Source organism: Idiotropiscis lumnitzeri, chromosome 18 (genome assembly GCF_059441095.1).
Source record: "Idiotropiscis lumnitzeri isolate Australia: NSW breed Sydney's pygmy pipehorse chromosome 18, RoL_Ilum_1.0, whole genome shotgun sequence".
In the NCBI taxonomy this organism is placed as follows: domain Eukaryota; kingdom Metazoa; phylum Chordata; class Actinopteri; order Syngnathiformes; family Syngnathidae; genus Idiotropiscis; species Idiotropiscis lumnitzeri.
Window position 1 is genome coordinate 10,443,788 of NC_142408.1, and position 6,528 is coordinate 10,450,315.

A 6,528-nucleotide genomic window follows, 5' to 3' on the forward strand; every position below is an offset into this window, starting at 1 on the left:
ATAACCCTGTCCAAGAAAAAAACACTTAAAACAACTCAAAAGAGGAAGAAGATGACCAGATGGCGAGTCAGCAACCGCTTCATGGGTTGAAACACTTTTGTAGAAAGGCAAAAAAAGTTGAGCCTTGCCTACGAGTTGAACCGCAAACACACATTCCAAAAAAGTGAGCACAATTTAAGTTAAATACTCCATTGGAACTACAGCTCCATAAATGTGTTGATGTGTTTACATTGATTTGATCTGAATGTGGGTCAAAACACTTTCTGATTAATATAGTGGCGCATGTAACCGGCAGATTGGAATAGAACACGCAGTCAACGTGAACAGATGACCAGAGATCGGAAACATTTCATTAAAATAAATAATTAAATAAATTATATATATATATATATATGTAATACTCTATAATATCTTAGTACAACATACAAAAAAGTATTACAATAGTGTGGCAAATTTAAAATTCTTTATATTTTTCTTGTGGATTTGAAAACATTTTGACTTTGGACATTCACATGCTTTTATTATTAGTTCAATGTTTTTGGGTTCATAAAATGTTGTTTCTGTGTGGCTGCAACACCTAAAAAAAAATCTTTTGGAGATTCACCAAAAAGATTTCAGTGAGGTCAGGGCCGTCAGTCTGATCTTAATGACGTTGCTTCTGCTTTTGATTTTTGAATTGCTTCGCCCGCTGGCCTTTGTTCCACATGTCTCAAACAATCAAAAGCATACAATCGAGTTTGTCTCGTGCTTTATTTCACTTGACGTGGTTTCTCTTTCTGTGGTCGGACTTTTTTTTTTTAGATGCAGTTGGATTTGACTCTTTATGAGTCATGTAAAAATAGATAACCAAAAACTTGAATTAATATTTAAGTTGAGCTATCAAAATAGAATTGTGCAGAAACACCAATTACTAAGCCACTTGTGTCTGTGCAGAGCATTTCGTGACGTCTGTTCTGTTTGGTTTCTGTTTCCAGCTGCGGTGCTGGGCGGTTCCCTTCAGTGGCGCACCTGTCTTGTATCTCAATTAGCGGGGTATAAAGGCACTGCCAACCTGACAAACCTTTGTTGGATTATTCCTCATGATTTTGTCTCATGTGTCGAATTCTCTGGACGGTCACTTAGTCATGTTTCATCTTGCTGAGGTTTTGCAGTTTTCACAAGTGCTGTTTTGTTTGTTCTTTTGGCCTTCTGAACATTTGACGGCAAGCTTTTTACATCATATTTATCCTTGACTTTTGCAAGTGTTTTTTTTATTTTTTATTTTTTTAATGCCAGCATCATTTGTTGCACTTTGTCAGTCTTAAACTGTTTTTGTTCAATTCTATGTGAGTCGCCCATTTTATAAGTTCGGGAATCTTTCGTAACGCACCAGTGCCTCTGGTTAATACCCCCTGCCCTGCATTCCTGATGAACCACCTGCAAATGAAATCACCATCCCAGTTCCTCTCATCAGCAGAATCCTCTGCAAACCACATCTTGTCTTTTGTATTGTGAGCAAGAGCGTGTGGTTTGATTGAGCTTCTTTTTAAAAAAAAAAAAAAAAATTATTTTGGAAAGCTGGAGCCAATTAGAGCTAATATTAACCCAATCAATCCGCCCTGTCTTGAAGATGATTGCCTGCCCTGTGACATCTTGAGCTACATATTCTGAATTTAGCCCAGATGACTTTCAAAGTGCTTGCACCCAGCCAGGCCTAAAAACAAAAATGCCTCCAATCAAAGACGATTATTGTTCCAATGTCTGTTTTTATCACCTGAATGTTTGCTCCGTAGCTCCTGTCTAAAGGTTTTCGACTTAATGACCTAATATTGGGTTTTATGATCACAGGTCGTGCAGAGCACTCATGCCGGATGCATTCTCAATGCAGGTGTGGGGAGGGGGTGGACTGTAGAAGACGTCAACAGAGTGGAAACGATTAAAAGCTTTCATTTAGGCATGATGTATCTGCGCAAGATATTTGTGGTTCGTAAATCCGATTAGTCGTGCCAAGAATTTGAACTGGGATATGCAGAAAGATTTAAACATACCTCCAACATCGTCAAAAAATCAGATCAGAATATATGATTTGCACGAGCTGATGAACAGGTATAAAATTAATAAATAAATAAAATGATCAGAAGATGAACCAATATGTCTAAAGTGTCATGGACTGCACTAAAAATGAAAAGCAGAAAAAAAAATATTGGGAAAAAAAAGATATGCTGAGAAATCTGCGATTATTCACGACGGCACCATAAAATGTCCTTGAACGAGATTGTGTTTGCTCTAATGTCTTATTTTAAGGACCTGATCAATTGGAAAATAATAACAATACAACCAATCATCGATTTTGCACTAAATGCAAAATACATCCTGAGCCAAACCAGCTGATCAGAATTTTATTTTAATTATTAGCACGATGGCCATCGGGAACTTCAGGAGATTTTGAGAATTTCCCCGGTGTATTTCCTGAACTGTCCTGGCCTTCACGGCCGCCATGAATGTTTCGGCACACGACGGCTAGTCGATGACAACTTTGTTTGGTGTGTTGCGTCGCCATTTTAGGTCAATTTAAAGAACAACGATGACATAAATAAATCATAAAAAGGAATATTCTATTCAATTATATATATTTTTTGTCTTAAATGTCACATTTAAAAAACACTGAAATGCTTTATCTATCAACTTCTTCGCATGTACCGACTAAAAAAAAAAAAACATGACAAAATAAACTTGCTGGCGGAGTTTGTATGAAACCTAGTTTTCAACCTTTTGGTACCAGTGCCAGGCCGCAAACCGGCGGTTGGGCACCACTACTGTAACTCACTGTTTTCCAGGATCGTGTACATCCGATTAGGTTGAATAAACGAAGAATCCACGTTAGAACAGTAGACTTCATTGTGGTTCGACCTCTCGAGTGTGATATTGCGCAAGAGTGTGATTGAATGTGACACAGAACACACTTTGCCGTGAACCCCAAATGTGTTGAAAGGCTGCTTGAATGATTAACGGTATCTTTGTTTTTCCATCTTGCCCTCACGCGGCAAACTTATCAGCGTACCAGAGGGATGTGAACATGGCAGCAATGCCTAACTTTGGAAAAATCGGATCACTGTTCTTTGCCGGTCCATCGTATCCTATCAACACCTCCGCTCGACGTGTTTAAACAGCAGGAAGGATCGAGAGAGGGAGAAAAAAAAAAATGAAAGGGATTCTTGTCTTGAAAAGAACATCTTATCCCAACTCGACCCGAACGCGGCTCGGCTCGTCCGCGGCGGTTGTCAGTCACGTCGACCTGCTTGGCCTGTGCTCTCGGAGGTCAATAGAATCCTAAGAGGCGTGCCTGTCTTCTGCTTGACTCCGACTGTGTCAACAAGGCCCGGGCGCGAGGTTTAAGTTTCCCCCACCTGCGCCTCTGTGAAGCGGCGCCAAAAAAATGATCGCGAGCGGCGGCGGTGGCTTGCGCGCGCTCGATGTGTTTTTGTTGGAGGGAACGCTTTGTGCGATCGAACGTGTCAGACGCAAAGTGCTGAAACATCATTTTGTGGGAGTGTCTTGATTGTGCGCGTCAATGAGAGCATTGTGTTATCGCGCCATGAAGGCCACGTTGTCGGTCAATGTTGCGTAGAAATAATAGAAGGTTCTCCTTTGCTCTGATTTTTCTTCCCGGCGGAATGTCTCAGTAATTACTTTGATATTTGGAAAGAGGAGTGTTGTAAAAACAAGAACATCTGGCGTCCATGGTAACTTTTCGCTTGATATATCAAAGCCAAGATTGCGAGCGCGACAGTTTTCTGGGTATTTATGTTCGTTAAGTTGGTCAAAAGTGTCAAAGCTTTTTTTTTTTTCTCAAGATGGATTTTTGCAGGGTTTGTGGTTTCGTTCTTGTTCGCATTTATTCATCGTTAATTAATCAGGTGACGGTTCTCCATTTCCCCTGAATATTAAGTCTTTATCTTGTGAGGACATTTTGAGCAATTTTACGCCTCCAACTAGGGTTGGAAATTGCTCAGCTGTCTGCCATTATTCTTTTTTCGATATTTGTGCTCATGCCAAAGCAGTTAAACTATATTGCTTTGGCCCCGTTTTAGTTCTTGGGAACTATTTCGAAGTGGGTTGAGATGCTTCATTTGCACAAAAATAGTGCTTTGCTGCCGTCTTGATGCTACGCAAACTATACAGCGCTACCTTGAATTCCATGTGCACCAGCTTTCCGGTCGCTCGAGTGATTTATTTAAAATTTTTTCCTCCATGTTGCAAGAAAAAAATGTTCGTTACGGAAATAAACAGTATGAAACTTTTAATCATTGTATTTTTTTTTTCATGCAATATGGTTCACTTCCATGTTGTCGCTGCTTGGTGTTGACGCTTGTGGAGTTATTTACTGTACTTCAGTGTATGTGGGTTGTTTCACGTACTCAATGAAAGTGAATGGCATTTGTAAAGTAAATGGAAACGGAAAAAAAAAACGGATCCAGACATTAAATTGATCGTGTAAATCCAGCAGTAGAACATTTTTCATATAAGCTACTTAAGTTTCACATTTGAAATATAATTTCTGAAGAGCACATTTCTACTTATTGGAGCTCAAAATATGCCGTTTCCATGTTTCTTTCCGGAATGTCCAAAAACATCTCAGTGTCGGTTTTGAGTAGTGGAGGGAGAAGAGTGAGGAAGCGGTAGTAAAACAGGCCGAAATCTAGATGCAAGTGGGTGAAGCCGAGCAGAAGACAAGTTGTATACTAGATGCGGCTCAACTAAATGGGAGAGTGTAAAAAGGTACTCAAAATTGAAATTTAAATATTTTGACAGATGTTGGCCCTCAAATTTCTGCAAGTGGGGAATTCCAACGCAAAAAAAAAATATTTATTTATTTATTAATTTGCAGGAAGGGTGCTGGTTCTCACTAAGATTAGGCAACAAGTTGTTTTTCAGACATATTTAAGTAACATTTTTTCGATGAAGACGTTAAAAGTTATTCCAATGGTTGATTTCCACTTTGAAAATTCCCGTAAATTTTGCACACCCCACTTGCAACCTTTTCATGACTGGAGTCAAGTGCACAATGCAAGATCCATGAGAAGACTCATAAAAGTTCTTCTGGATGAAGCCATAAAAATTCCCACAGACACACTCAGATCACAACTTTTATGAATGTAGACTAATGAGGCGGTGTCCCAATACTTTTGCCCATTGTTGGGCATCTGAGCATGCCTGGCTTTAGTGAAGTGATAATGAAACACATAGACTTGTGTGGTACTTCCAGTCGCCACTAAAAAAAATAAAAAAATAAAAAAAATAAATAAAAAAATGAGAGGCCTGTAAGGAAACGTGGCAGCGGTTGGAGTCACTATATTTATATTTGTCCCTGTCTGCCTGCGGTGTCTTCATGCGCTCAATAAATGTCTCTCACTGTCATTTTTTTTTTCGTCTTCTGATGAATATGATGATTCTCTGCGGGCTAAACACATTTGGAATTGAGACGCACTGTAAAAAGATGAGAGGTTTGTCTACTGCAGCTTTTTTTTCAGGCCTCAGTTGATGCATCACTTGATATTATATTTTTGTCATGGGGTGGTTATAACATTGATTCCGGATTTATATTATTTTGAAATTCTAACCATGGATGATGAGGGAAAAAAAAAAAAAAAGTTAAGCTGTTAGTTAGTTTAACAGGTAACAATTCAGCCTCTTTTAAGTACATAATGTACCTTACAAACTCTCTACATTTAGCTGATCAGCATGTAAAAGAAAACTTTTGAATCACCATCAATTTTTCGTGACCACTACGCAAGGGTTTAAATCGCTCTCGGTTGAAACTCCTTCCAAACACACAGCCGCATTTTTGTGTCAAAGCTCATATTTCATCTAGACTTTTTGTCTTGGTAATTGTGGTGTGCTTTAACAATAAGCATTTGTAAAATTAAAGTGCCTCATTTGCACCTTTTGATATAATGGGTCAATGATGTCACAGACAAGTTTGGGTCCCTTGACATTTAACGGTATGTAATTCTTTGGTCACGGAAAACTGGCCAATTTTAGGAAATCTATAAATCAATGTACAAATTTGTATACTGATATATGTGAAATGTTGCAAGCTGTACTTGAAGTATGCATTGACTCAGGTACTCAAATTGACATGAAAACTCAAAAGCCTAGTTAAAAAAAAAACAAAAGAAAAAAAGAACAATGAAACGCTTATCCATTTGTTTGTAATGGATGTGCGAAAATCCAGAAGAGTGCGTCTTGTATTGACTTTGGACCAGCGCTTTGACATGCCAAGAGGACACACCCAGAGGCAAGAGACAGGCAAAAAAAAAAGAAGCTCTGCAGAATGAAGAATATGTGAATGACAACCCGGGCACGTTTCCAATTTCCATGTCTGAGTCTTTAAGAGAATCCAGGATTAATTGACCGGAGAGGAAACACGCTATCAGGGAATAAAATCATGAAAACTGGCACTAATCCTTTGCTCATTGCAATTAGTGACGTGTGAAAGGCTGGTTTGCTGGCAGGAAATCCATTACAATTTGGAGATATATATTGATA